Source organism: Vulpes lagopus, chromosome 8 (genome assembly GCF_018345385.1).
Source record: "Vulpes lagopus strain Blue_001 chromosome 8, ASM1834538v1, whole genome shotgun sequence".
NCBI classification, from domain to species: Eukaryota; Metazoa; Chordata; class Mammalia; order Carnivora; family Canidae; genus Vulpes; species Vulpes lagopus.
Window position 1 is genome coordinate 60,012,636 of NC_054831.1, and position 14,020 is coordinate 60,026,655.

Sequence of the window (14,020 nt, forward strand, 5' to 3'; positions counted from 1 at the left end):
TTTTACAAACATAGGTAGAAATAAGTCTCCCACATTCTTGCCTCCGTGTCCTTTGTTCTTCCCTCCCTTGTAATTTGGTTCAGAGCCTGAGTCTTCATGATGCCACTTCAACTTGACTTCCCAGAGTTCCCCACTTCAGTGAACCATAAAGTAATTCCTTCTTTTCTGCTTCCTTGAAATTTACCTCATCTCTATCTCATATTTTTATTCAGGTTACAATAGTAATGGGTTTGTGCATGGCACTTTCTATAGTGTATTTATATTTTTATAGCATATAGTGTATTTTTATTTTTAAAGGAAGTAAAATATTAATGAGAAGAAATGAAAATAGTGTAGGAGGCATATTTGGCTGAGGTGAAAGGGAAGTATGGCCATTTATAGAATTCCTTACTTATAAAGAAACTATGAGAGCCACTGCCTAAACATAAAACTGGCCTTAGTTAAAGCTCCAGACATTGTTTAATCTGCTTCAAGCATGACAAAAATAAACCATTCCAATATTTTTTAAGATAATATTTAAAAATTGTTACTGAAAACACTTTAAATATAGACACAAAAATCCTATTTCTATTGACAACACTCTCCTGGGCAGGCATAATTTGAAAACAAAGTCATCATTATTTAGCCCTACTCTTTCTTTGCTACTTAGGACCAAGATCTACTGAATTTTTTCAATTTGCATCCAGAGTTTTTGGTTTTTGCCTTTCATCCCTCTTTTGTACTCCTGTTGTAACTGTATTTTATCTAGATGGATTATTTCAATAACCTCACAATCTCTTGACTTCCTCTGATTCATGTACATTGTTATCAATATTGTCCTTTCAAAACAGTAATTCTATTATTTTACTCATTTGTTCGCAAGGATGTGTGTCCTTGAATTGCCTACAGAATACAATACAATCTTTTTCTCTGCCATGCAAGTCATACATCTTTCCTTTTACTCTTTAGATAAAAGGATTTAATTGCTGCTCACTAACTATCCCACTCACTTCTGCTGCTAGGCTTTTGCTTACTTTTATGCATCCCTCTTGGATGCCTTGGTGGTTCAGTCAGTTAAGCAGCCAACTATGGATTTCAGCTCAGGTCATGATCTCAGGGTCATGAGATCAAGCTGTGCTTAGTGTCAGGCTCCATGCTTAGTGGGGAGTCTGCTTGAGATATTCTCTCTCTCTCTCTCTCCCTCCAAAACTGTCTCACTCTCTTTCTCTCTCAAGTAAATAAATAAATCTTTATGTATCCCTCTTAATGCAATATCATTCCCCACAATCTCTAAGGTCCAAATTTCCATATAGTCTTCAAAGACTAGTAGAAATACCACTTCTCTAAGACAGCCATAATCTTTTCCTTTCTTTTCATAGCTATCATAACACTTTATCTGTGTTTTTGTTCAATTTTTGACCACTTTTTTGCTTTTTAATATATATTCTTAATTGAGAAAGTCTTTACATATAATAAAACACAAAATTCTTAATAATACAGTTCCATCTGTTTGAACACACACATACAACTATGTAACCCACACTCTTATACAGGTATACAATATGTTCATTACTCAGAAAGTTCTCTTGTGCCCATGTGTGATAAATTCTGATGTCTTTGACTACAGAATATTTCTACCATTTTTAAAACTTCATATAAATAGAATAATTTGGTATAATATAGTATTTTCTTAATCTAGTGACTTCTTTCACATGAAATATATTTGGGACTCAATTATTTTTTTTTCAGATATCACTACTATATTCTAATACTTAGTTGTATTCCATTTGATAAGTATTTTGCAATTTTCTCATCCATTGATGGACATTTGGGCTCATCCATTGATAAACATCTGGGTTATCACCAGTTTTTTGGTTATTATAAAGCTGCTGTGGACATTCTTTTTATGGATATACATTTTCATTTCTCATGAATAAATACTTAAGAGTTGTATTTGCTGAGTCATATGTATGTTTAACTTTTTTAAGAAACTGCCAAATCACTTGCCAAAGTTGTTGAAATGTTTTTTACTACAACAAGCAGTATATGAGATCTCATCATCAATAGTTCAATGCAATTCTTCTTATTTTAGCCATCTGGTTAAGAACATATAGGTAATTCATTACATTTATAATTTTAATTTCCCTGATGATTAAAGATGTTGAATACTTTTTGGGGCATTTATTACCAATGTATATAACTTCTTTAGTGAGGTGTCTTTTTAAAGACTGTCGTCCAATTTAAAAATTTTTATGTACTTTTTATTGTAGGGGTTCATCATAGGGGTTTATTGTGTTGGTTATTTATATCTTGTAGGCACAAATCCTTTGCCAGGTATATTTATTGCAGATATTTATCCTGGTCTACTTTCTAAATTGTGTGTGTATATATATATATATATATATGTATATATATATATATATATATATATATATATATATATATATTTTAAAGATTTTATTTATTCATGAGATACACAGAGAGAGGGAGAGAGAGGCAGAGACACAGGCAGAGGGAGAAGCAGGCTCCATGCAGGGAGCCCAACATGGGACTCAATCCTGGGACTCCAGGATCATGCCCTGGGCCGAAGGGAGGCGCTAAACCGCTGAGCCACCTAGGGATTCCCTAAATTGTATATTTCTCATATACAAATTTTAATCTTGACTATGACTAATTTTTCAAGCCCAAAGTGAGGAATCTCATTATCTAAAATTATGTACAAGTACCTTAAGGCCTCACAGGTGAGTTTCCTCGAATTTAGTTGCTCTAATCAGAAGGACTGTGATCTACAAGGACATGTTATCTGCCTCCCACACACCCAACATACAAGTATAAGATAAGAATGAAATAACTACTATAAATGTTCTATTTAAGGAGGAAGGAAACTCAAGGCATATATGAATCTCTGGTCCCTAGCAATTCTGAAATACATACAGGTACACATTTCTAATTTCTTGATTAGAGCTCAGTTCTACTGACTTGAAATAACTTACTATCACTCTTGGATCTACAATCTAGGTTCTTGGTCCCTTTTTCTGCATTACCTGGCTCATGTTTGCAGCTGAAGAATTCCTCCAACTAATTACTACTTGTTCTAGTTCAGGATTATAAGACCTTCCTTTATTTTATATCATAATTTTCCCCCAAAATATGGGGATGGCTCTGCTAATACTGTTATCTTTAAAACCGGTATGAAAAAAAATAATAAAATAAAACCGGTATGATTCCTATGAATCTTTTTTTTTTTAATTTGATTGCTTTATATACAAGTCCTAGACATCAATCTCAACATATGCACTTCATGATATTAGAATCTTATAAGGTGGCTGTGGGATGCTGTCATTAAAATTATTTGAAACCCTAATGTGTAAAGGAGAAGATATTTGAGACACACCCATAAGAACTTTATAGAGATGCCTTTTTCTCTAAGACATAACCTCTACTCTTTTTGAAAACTTAACAAAAATTTTACTCTTGTGCCCTTGACTTTGTCTTTAAACAATGTTTTCCTAACATAACGCTGAGTTTGATTATTGCTCTGAGGTCTTCCCTAAATTTGAGAATTAGAGATGCTGTAAGTGAAGTCCTAACTCCTTTAACATTTCTTTGTCTATATTATCTCTCTCTCTCAAATTTTGCTATAGATAGAAGGAAAAAGCCAGGTGGTACCTTTACTACTCTGCCTTGAAATCATCATCACTGACAACCTCCTCAGGGGGCATCAGGCTTTTCCATGACAATCTCTTCAAAATACTTAAAACTTTTGCCTGCTGCCTCATCCTGAAGTCACTACCAAACTTTTAGATCTTTATTATCACACTACTCCAGTTGTGAGTACCAAAGTTTTTAATAGTTATCCAATGCTGCACACACACACACAAAAACAAACTTAGTGATTTATGATTTAGATCAATGATTATTATGTAGCTCTTAAAATTCCTGTGGGTCAGAAATTCAGGAGCAGTTCAGCTCAGTGGTTCTTACTCAAGGTCTCTCGTGAAGTTGCAATTAAATGGTTAATGGGTTGGAATCATCTCAAAAGCTACTATACTCCTATGACAGTTGCCTGAGATAGGGAAACCTAAAACTAGATAGAGGTTGTACAAGCTGTCTCTATCTTTTATCTGTTTGTGATGATCCCTCAAGCATAGAAGTATTAAGATAGCTGGGGTGCTTATATACTCCCTTCAGGCTTCCATAGTGCATTTCCTACAAGAGATTGTCAGGCAGCAATCCTATTGTCATCTAAATCTAGAATCAAGTCATCTAGCACCACATCCACCATAGTCTATTCATCAAGGCAGTGTCAAGGTCCAAAGGAGAGTCTACAGCCCTCCTAGTTCAATGGAGAAGTGTTAATACTGAATCATAAGAAGAACATATGGTATAAGATATATATTGGATGGGCCTTTTTCAGAAAATACAACCTATTACATGTCCTGAATTATTTTGATTGATATTTGAATGTTAAACTAACTGCATTCCTGAAATACATACTAATGATAAATTTTCTTTTCCTATAGTACTTGATTTGATTTGCTAGTAGTTAGTAAATTTTTTAATGCTTGGGAACTATAGATCTGTAATGCTACGTTTTTGCAATATCATTGTTAAACCTTGGAATCAGGATTATGCAGTATTCATAAATTATTTAGGATGTGTTTAGTATTATATTTTTCCTTAAATGTTTGAGACAGTTCAACAAAGAAAACATCTGGACCCACAATCACCTTCGTCAGAAGTTTTCAAATAACGATTGGTTTTATTTAATAAACACTGGGTTATTCCAAGTTTTTGTTTCCTTCTTTCACTCTGATAATTTATATCTTTAAAAGATTGATCTATTTTAACAAAGTAGTTATATTTATTGACAAAATTTATTTTTTGCAGTAGTCTCATCATTCTCTTAATTTCAGTAGATTTTACAGTAATAGTCCCCTTTTCATTACTGGAATTGTGATTATTATTTTTTCTTGATCAATCTAGAAGGTTACAATCTTACTGATCTATTGAGAGGATTAATTTTCTCTGTTGTTCGTTTCTGTTTCACTGATTTCCACTCTTCATTGCTTCATTCCATTTAATTGCTTGTAAATTTTTTCTTTTCTTTTGTACTTTAAGATTGAAGCTTAGACCATGATTTGAGACCTTTCTTCTTGTCTAAAATAGGCATTTAAAGCTACACATTAAAAATATAAAGCTACATGTTTCATTCATCCTCTGTATTTTGATTTGTTTTGTTTCTACTTTCATTGAGTATTAAAAATATTATTTCCTTGTGATCTTTTCTTTGGCCCCTAGATTGTTTAAAAACAATTTTTAATTTTCACACATTTGAAGTATTCTATAATTATCTTTCTGTTTTTTTCTACTTTAATTACACTGTTATTAAAAAATGAACTCTATATTATTTCTTTCAATACTCTTAAATTAAAAAGACTTACATATGTTCCATAATATTGCCCATTTTTTGAACATTCCATGTATATTTGAAAACAAAGTGTATTCTACCACTCCATGAAGTGTTGCCTAAGTGTCAGACCAACTTCATTGAGAATGATGATCAGAACTTCTATTTTTTTCTTTTTCTTTCAGTTTACTTTTTCTATTAATAATTGAGATATAAAAGTATCTCCAATTATAATTACAGATTTGTCTGTCCTGTAATTCTCTGATTTTGCTTCATGTATCTTGATTTTCCTTTATAAGGTGCACATATATGTCTCCTTGAAGAGTTGACCATTTATCATTACAAAATGTCCTTCTTTATCTTGAGTGATATTCCATGCCTTAGAACATACATTTTCTGGCTACCCTAGCTTTCTTATGGTTAATATTTGTATGGTACCTTTATCTATCATTGTACTTTTAACCTACATATTTAAAATGAAGCTCTTATTTTTTTAAGCATTTTATTTATTTATTCATGAGAGACACAGAAAGAGAAGCAGAGACACAGGCAGAAGGAGAAGCAGGCTCCTCGCAGGGAGCCAGATGTGGGACTTGATCCTGGGAATCCGGGATCACAACCTCAGCCAAAGGCAGACACTCAACCGCTGAGCCATCCAGGCATCCCTAAATGAAGCTCTTATTAAAAGCATAGAGTGAGGTATTATTTCTTTTATTTTTGTTTTTCCCAGTCTGACAATGTGCACCTTAAATTGAGGGATTTTATCCATTTACATGTACAAACTTATTGATAAAGTTCAGCTTACTTCTAACATTGTCTCCACCCCCCATTTGTGCCATCTATCTTTGTTTTCCTTTTTTCTCTCCTCATTACTTCTTTTAGTTTAAGTGTTCTTTGTGTTATTAGGGTTTCACTTTATCTGGACTATTGTCTCATTAGCTGTACCCCCTTTTTTTAGCTTTAGCAGTTACTTTACAGTTTGCATTATATAATCAACTTATCAAAGTCTACATTCAAATGAATATTACATACCACCTCACAGGTAATAAATCTATAACAACATGTTTTTACTACTCTTGTCCTTGGCTATTGTAGGTATATAATTTACTTCTTCATCTGTTACAAATCCCATCATATCTCACAATTATTTTGTTTTAAATATTTGATTTTTAAAAATAAAAATTTAAAAGAAAATGTCTTTTATATTTGCCCACTTATTTCCTAGTTCTATTACTTTCATTTGTATGTATAATCCAAACTTCCATCTCTTGAAGAACCCCTCATTCGACATTCCCTTCAGTGAATGTTCTATAGTGATAAATTCCTCTGATTTTTTACTTTTAAATGTCTTTATTTCAGTGTCATTTTTGGAGAAGTTTCACTGATTACAGAATTTTAGTTGGACATGTTTTATTATTTTTAGTATTTTAAAGATACATGTTTTCTGCCTTGCATTGTTTCTGATGAGAAATACAATTATTTTACTTGTTTTATTCTCTCTATTGTTATGTATTTTTTTTTGCTGCTTTTTAAGATTGCTTTTTTTTAATCTTTGTTTTCCAGCAATATGACTATATAGTTCTATAGGTGGTTTCTGTGTGTGTGTGTGTGTGTGCTTGATAGTGAGCTTTTTGAATCTGTGAGTTCACATATTTTGGAGCTATTATTTTTTCAACTATGATTTCTGCTTCAATTTCTTTCTCTTTTCTTCCTTGGGCTCTAGTTACATATATGTGAGAATTCTTGCTATTGTCCTATATGTCACTGAGATTGTGTTCATTTAATTTTATTCTGTGTTTCACTTTCGCTATTTCCCACTGCCATATCTTTAGATTTTTTTATCTTCTTCCCTGCAATATCCAATTTGCTACACAATATTTCAGATAATAATCTTTAATTCATACATTTTTAAAAAAATTCTAGAATTTCTATTAAATATTTTGTACAATTTCCATTTCTGTGCTGTGCTTGCAGCATCCATTTCCTCATTATCCCCATCATTTCCTCTGTCTTTGTCTGCTAACTACAACATCTTTGTCATCTCCTAGTCTGCTTTAACAACTGGGAATAAAATTTCCATGATATGATGCACATTTTGTTTCTTCTTTGCATGTCTAGTAATTAAGAATGAAATTTGGGTGGATATTGTGAATGCTCTTTGCTAAAAGCATATATATATACATAGAGAGAGAGAGAGTTTTGTTATGGCAGACAGTTAATTTACTAACAGTTCATTCATTTTTCAGTGAATTTTAAAGCTTTGATAGGGTGCATATAATGTAGCTCTGAAAGGTCTTGAATATTCTCCTTTCTAAATTGAGGCTCTGATAAAAACAAATTGCTATCAATACCTGAATATTTCAATGAGGTATCATGTGCTGCTTATTATTTGCCCACCAACTTACAGAGATGTCTATGGAGATTTCTATGGTTTCCTCTTATGCTTTCCCCTTTCTTTTTTTTTTTTAAGAATTTATTTATTTATTTATGAGAGACACATAGACAGAAGCAGAGGGGACAGGAGGCTCCCCACAGGAGCCTGATGTGCGGCTTGATCCCTGGACCCAGGATTACACCCTGAGTCAACACTCAAGACAGATGCTCAGGCAGACGCTCAACAGCTGAACCACCCAGGCATGCCTGCTTACCCCTTTCCTGAAAATTTCAGCTTCTTCAGCAGCCATTTACTCTGATTTGTGCCATTTCAATGAGGTTCCTCTTCTCTGTTTGGAGACCACATTTTTGTATCTTTTCTGGAAAGTACCTTAGGCAAAAGACTGGGTCAGTCATGGCACTTATCTCACATGTTTTCATTCTCTGAAGGATCATAGCTCTGTACTGCCCATGTTTCATTTTTATAGTTTTTATGGTGGCAGGATTATTCTGATATGAGTAATTCAATTGTGGTAAGAAGTAGAAGTTGCTCTTGATCAGATTTTACTTTGCATTATAGTTATTCTTGTATATTTAGTCCTTTTGTGAGACTGTAAACAGCCTGAAGGCAGTGTTTATGTATGTTATTCATCCTTGTTTTTCCTCCAGTACATTGTACACAGCCATTTATTATGTTGGTTATTTAATTCTATTAAATATTTACTTTAATTCTATTAAATATTTACTCAGTAGATATTTTGCTTGAATAATTGAAATAAACAGCACAATAAACAGCATTTTAAAGATAATTTCAAAGACCTTAAAATTCATTACACACAAGAATTTTCTTTCATGGATTAATGTTTTTCTATTTTGCAACAATCATAGGAATACCCAAGTTTCTAATCTGCTCCTTCTTCCTCTCCTGATTCAAAACTTTTATTATAATCAGAAAGCACATGAAAAACTAAGAAATGTGGAGAAAAGAATCATTGACAAGCATTTGGTAATATAACTATTTATTAGGAGCCAACTAGAATATTCCTCTTTATCTTTTGGGTTGCTTTGCAGGCTGTTATTCTCTAGAGCTGCTAATGTTCAACATGAATAATTTTTCACAGTCACAGAAACAAAGTCCGCACTATTGATGATTATGATAGTTCGGTGGTCATGAAAACTCTGATGAAGAAGGTCAGCACAGAACAACTATGTTACTGGTATAAGTCCCTCATCAAAAAAGTGCTGCATATGAACATAGAGATTATCCTTTAAGCTAGAAAATACACATGAGCATTTTCTCATGTGCTTGTTGGCCATGTCTGTGTCTTCCTCTGTGAAATTTCTGTTCATGTCTTTTGCCCATTTCATGATTGGATTGTTTGTTTCTTTGCTGCTGAGTTTAATAGGTTCTTTATACATCTTGGATACTAGCCCTTTATCTGATAGGTCATTTGCAAATATCTTCTACCATTCTGTAGGTTGTCTTTTAGTTTTGTTGACTATTTCATTGGTGTGCAAAAGCTTCTTGTCTTGATGAAGTCCCAATAGTTCAATTTTGCTTTTTCTTCTCGGGCCTTCATGGATGTATCTTGCAAGAAGTTACTATGGCCGAGTTCAAAAAAGGTGTTGCCTGTGTTCTCCTCTAGTATTTTGATGGAATCTTGTCTCACATTAAGATCTTTCATCCAATAAATAAATAAATAAACAAATAAATAAATAAATAAATAAAAAGATCTTTCATTCATTTTGAGTGTATCTTTGTGTATGGTAAAAGAGAGTGGTCTAGTTTCATTCTTCTGCATGTGGATGTCCAATTTTCCCAGCACCATTTATTGAAAAGACTGTCTTTTTTCCAGTGGATAGTCTTTCCTCCTTTCTGGAATATTAGTTGACCATAAAGTTGAGGGTCCACTTCTGGATTCTCTATTCTGTTCCATTGATCTATGTGTCTGTTTTTGTGTCAGTACCACACTGTCTTGATGACCACACCTTTGTATTACAACCTGAAATCTGGCATTGTGATGCCCCCAGCTATTGTTTTCTTTTGTAATATTCCCTAGCTATTCGGGGTCTTTTCTGATTTGACACAAATCTTAAAAGAATTTGTTCCAACTCTCTGAAGAAAGTCCATGGTATTTTGATAGGGATTGCATTAAACGTGTAAATTGCCCTGGGTAACATTGACATTTTCACAATGTTAATTCTTCCAATCCATGAGCGTGGAATACTTTTCCATCTCTTTGTGTCTTCCTCAATTTCTTTCAGAAGTGTTCTATAGTTTTTTGGGTATAGATCCTTTACCTCTGTGGTTAGGTTTATTCCTAGGTATCTTATACTTTTGGGTGCAATTGTAAATGGGATGGACTCCTTAATTTCTCTTTCTTCAGTCTCATTGTTAGTGTATAGAAATGCCACTGACATCTGGACATTGATTTTGTATCCTGCCACGCTGCCAAATTGCTGTATGAGTTCTAGCAATCTTGGGGTGGAATCTTTTGGGTTTTCTATGTAGAGTATCATGTCATCTGCAAAGAGGGAGAGTTTGACTTCTTTGCCGATTTGAATGCCTTTAATGTCTTTTTGTTGTCTTATTGCTGAGGCTAGACTTCTAGTACTATGTTGAATAGCCTTGGTGAGAGTGGACATTCCTGTCTTGTTCCTGATCTTAGGGGAAAGGCTCCCAGTGCTTCCCCATTGAGAATGATATTTGCTGTGGGCTTTTCAGAGATGGCTTTTAAGATGCTGAGGAATGTTCCCTCTATCCCTACACTCTGAAGAGTTTTGATCAGGAATGGATGCTGTATTTTGTAAAATGCTTTCTCTGCATCTATTGAGAGGATCATATGATTCTTGTTTTTTCTCTTGCTGATATGATGAGTCACATTAATTGTTTTACGAGTGTTTAACCAGCCTTTATCCCCGGGATTAATTTACTTATCCCGGGGATAAATCTTACTTGGTTGGTGAATAATCTTCTTAATGTATTGTTGTATCCTATTGGCTATTATCTTTTTGAGAATTTTTGCATCTCGGTTCATCAGAGATATTGGTGTATACTTCTCTTTTTCGGTGGAGTCTTTGTCTGGTGTTGGAATTAAGGTGATGCTGGCCTCATAGAACGAGTTTGGAAGTACTCCATCTCTTTCTATCTTTCCGAACAGCTTTAGTAGAATAGGTATGATTTCTTCTTTAAACGTTTGATAGCATTCCCCTGTGAAGCCATCTGGCCCTGGACTTTTGTGTCTTGGGATGTCTGTGATGACCGCTTTAAAGTTCTTCTGCTTTGAGTTCTGCTCGAATCTTTATTAACTCTCTTCTTCTGCTGGGTGTAGGATCTATTTGCTGTTTTTTTTCTCCGGCTCCTTTAGGTGCAAGGTTAGCTTTTGTATTTGAGTTCTTTCCTGTTTTTGGATGGATGCTTGTTTTGCGATGTATCTCCCCCTCGCGACTGCTTTTGGTGTATCCCAAATATTTTGAACAGTTGTATCTTCATTCTCACTAGCTTACTTGAATATTCTTAATTCTTCTCTAATTTCCTGGTTGACCTTTTCATCTTTTAGCAGGGTAGTCCTTAAACCTCCACATGTTTGAAATCCTTCTAAACTTCTTCTTGTGATTTAGTTCTAATTTCAAAGCATTATTGTCTGAAAATATGCAGGGGATGATCCCAATCTTTTGGTATCAGTTCAGACCTGATTTGTGACCCAGTATGTGGTCTATTCTGGAGAAACTTCCATATGCACTTGAGAAGAATGTGTATTCAGATGCTTTTGGATGTAAAACTCTGTAAATATCTGTGAAATCCATCTTGTCCAGTGTACCATTTAAAGCTCTTGTTTCTTTGGAGATGTTGTGCTTAGAATATCTGTTGATTGTAGAAGGCGCTACATTCAAGTCACCAAGTATAAGTGTATTATTATCTAAGTATGTCTTAACTTTGGTTATTAATTGATTGATATACTTGGCAGCTTCCACATTCGGGACATAAATATTGATGATTGTTAGGTCCTCTTGTTGGATAGTTCCTTTAAATATGATATAGTGTCCCTCTTCATCTCTTACTACCGTCTTTGGGATAAACTTTAATTTATCTGATATGAGGATGGCTACCCCTGCTTTCTTGTGAGGACAATTTGAATGGTACATGGTTCTCCAACCTTGCATTTTCAGGCTGTAGGTGGCCTTATGTCTAAAATGAGTCTCTTGTAGACAGCAAATAGATGGGTCTTGCTTTTTGATCCATACTGAAACCCTGCGCCTTTTGATGGGGTCATTAAACCCATTCATGTTCAGATTTACTATTGAAAGATATGAATTTAATGTCATCATGATACCTATTCAGTCCCTGTTTTTGTGGATTGTTCCCTTGGACTTCCTCTTTCTATTACAGAATCCCCCTTAATATTTCTCTAATATTTCTTGCAGAGCTGGCTTGGTGGTCACATATTCTTTCAGTTTCTGCCTATCTTGGAAGCTCTTTATGTCTCTTTCTATTCTGAATGAGAACATTCCTGGATAAAGTATTCTTGGCTGCAGGTTCTTCTCATTTAGGACCCTGAATATATCCTGCCAGCCCTTTCTGGCCTGCCAGGCCTCTGTGGAGAGGTCTGCTGTTAATCTAATATTTCTCCCCGTAAAAATTAGAGATTTCATGTCTCTTGCTGCTTTCAGGATCTTCTCTTTATCTTTCGAATTTGCAATTTTCACTATAAAATGTCAAGGTGTTGAGCGGTTTTTATTGATTTTAGGTGGGGATGTCTCTATCTCATGGATCTGAATGCCTGTTACCCTTCCTTATTTAGGGAAGTTCTAAGCTATGATTTGTTCAAATACATATTCTGGACCTCTGTCCCTTTCAGCGCCCTCAGGAACCCCAATTAAATGTAGATTTTTTCCTTTTGAGGCTGTCATTTTTTTCCCTTAACCTATCCTCATGATCTCTTAGTTGTTTTTCTTTTTCCTCAGTTTCCCTCCTTGCCATCAACTTGTCTTCTATGTCACTCACTCCTTCTACCTCGTCAACTCTTGTCATTAGGACCTCTAGTTTGGATTGCATCTCATTTAATTCATTTTTAATTTCCACCTGATTGGATCTAAATTCTGCAGTCATGAAGTCTCTTGAATCCTTTATGCTTTTTTCTAGAGCTACCAGTAGCTTTATAATTGTGCTTCTGAATTGGCTTTCTGACATTGAATTATAATCCAAATTTTGTAACTTTGTGAGAGAGAGGACTGTTTCTGATTCTTTCTTTTGAGGTGAGGTTTTCCTTCTTGTCATTTTGCTCAGTGCCAAGTGACCAAAAAAAAAAGTTGTACTGGAAAAATGAGAAAAGAAGAGAAGAGAAATAAGAAAAAAAGGAAAAAGAAAAAAAGAGAGAAAAGGTGGGGAGCAAACAGAAAACAAAAAACAAGGGGGAATATCCTCTGATTCTATATACTGTAAATCCCTGACTTCCCCTAACTTTCCAGTGCTGCTTGGTCAAGAACTTCCTTTTCCCCTGTCCTTCTAGCAGGTCTTCTGTGGAGGGGTCTGCTGTGCTGATTCTCAGGTGTCTGCACCTGGGGGAGCTGCTCAGTCCCCTGCCAGGTGCCCGGCTCAGTGGGAGTTGTTTATCCTGTTTATCCTATAAGGACACTGTGAGGCTTGGTGGGAGTTGTTTATCCTGTGAGGCCATAGGAGGAACAACAGTGGCGGCGGCCAGCTCTCCAGCCCTAGAGTCAGCTCCTGTAGTTGCTACTACAGCTCCCAGTCCGCAGGGGCCTGTATGCTCCGGGGGTGGTGGCCCCCAATCTGCACAGCTTGGGTAGCCCAGCCGCAGGAGTGTCCTTGCTGTCTTGTGTCCTCTCAGCCTCTGCCGGTCCCAGGGGGAGTGCCAGATCCTGGGCTGTGTCCCTCACCTCCCTGGGCTCCAGGGCCTGTACTGCTGGAATTGCGCTCCCAGGCCACCCAGCCCCTCCACAGCGGAGCTACCCACAGATCTGCTCCTGAGGCCCCACCAGCCAGGCGCTGCAGCTCTTTAGGAAGCTCTGTTGCAGGGTGTGGCAGGCTCTCCCCCAGGGCGCAGTCCTTTGTTAGTGCCTCTGGGAGCCTGAGGGCATCCCCTCCCCTCCTGGGATCCTGTTACAACTCCCTGCGAGGACCTTTCCATTCAGGAAGACTGGTGAAGCTCCTGCTTCTCAGCTTCTCTGGAGGAGGCTTTCCTGTCCTGGGGCACTCGCTGGGGGGCCTTAGCCTGGCTCCTCGTGGAGCCCCTCCCC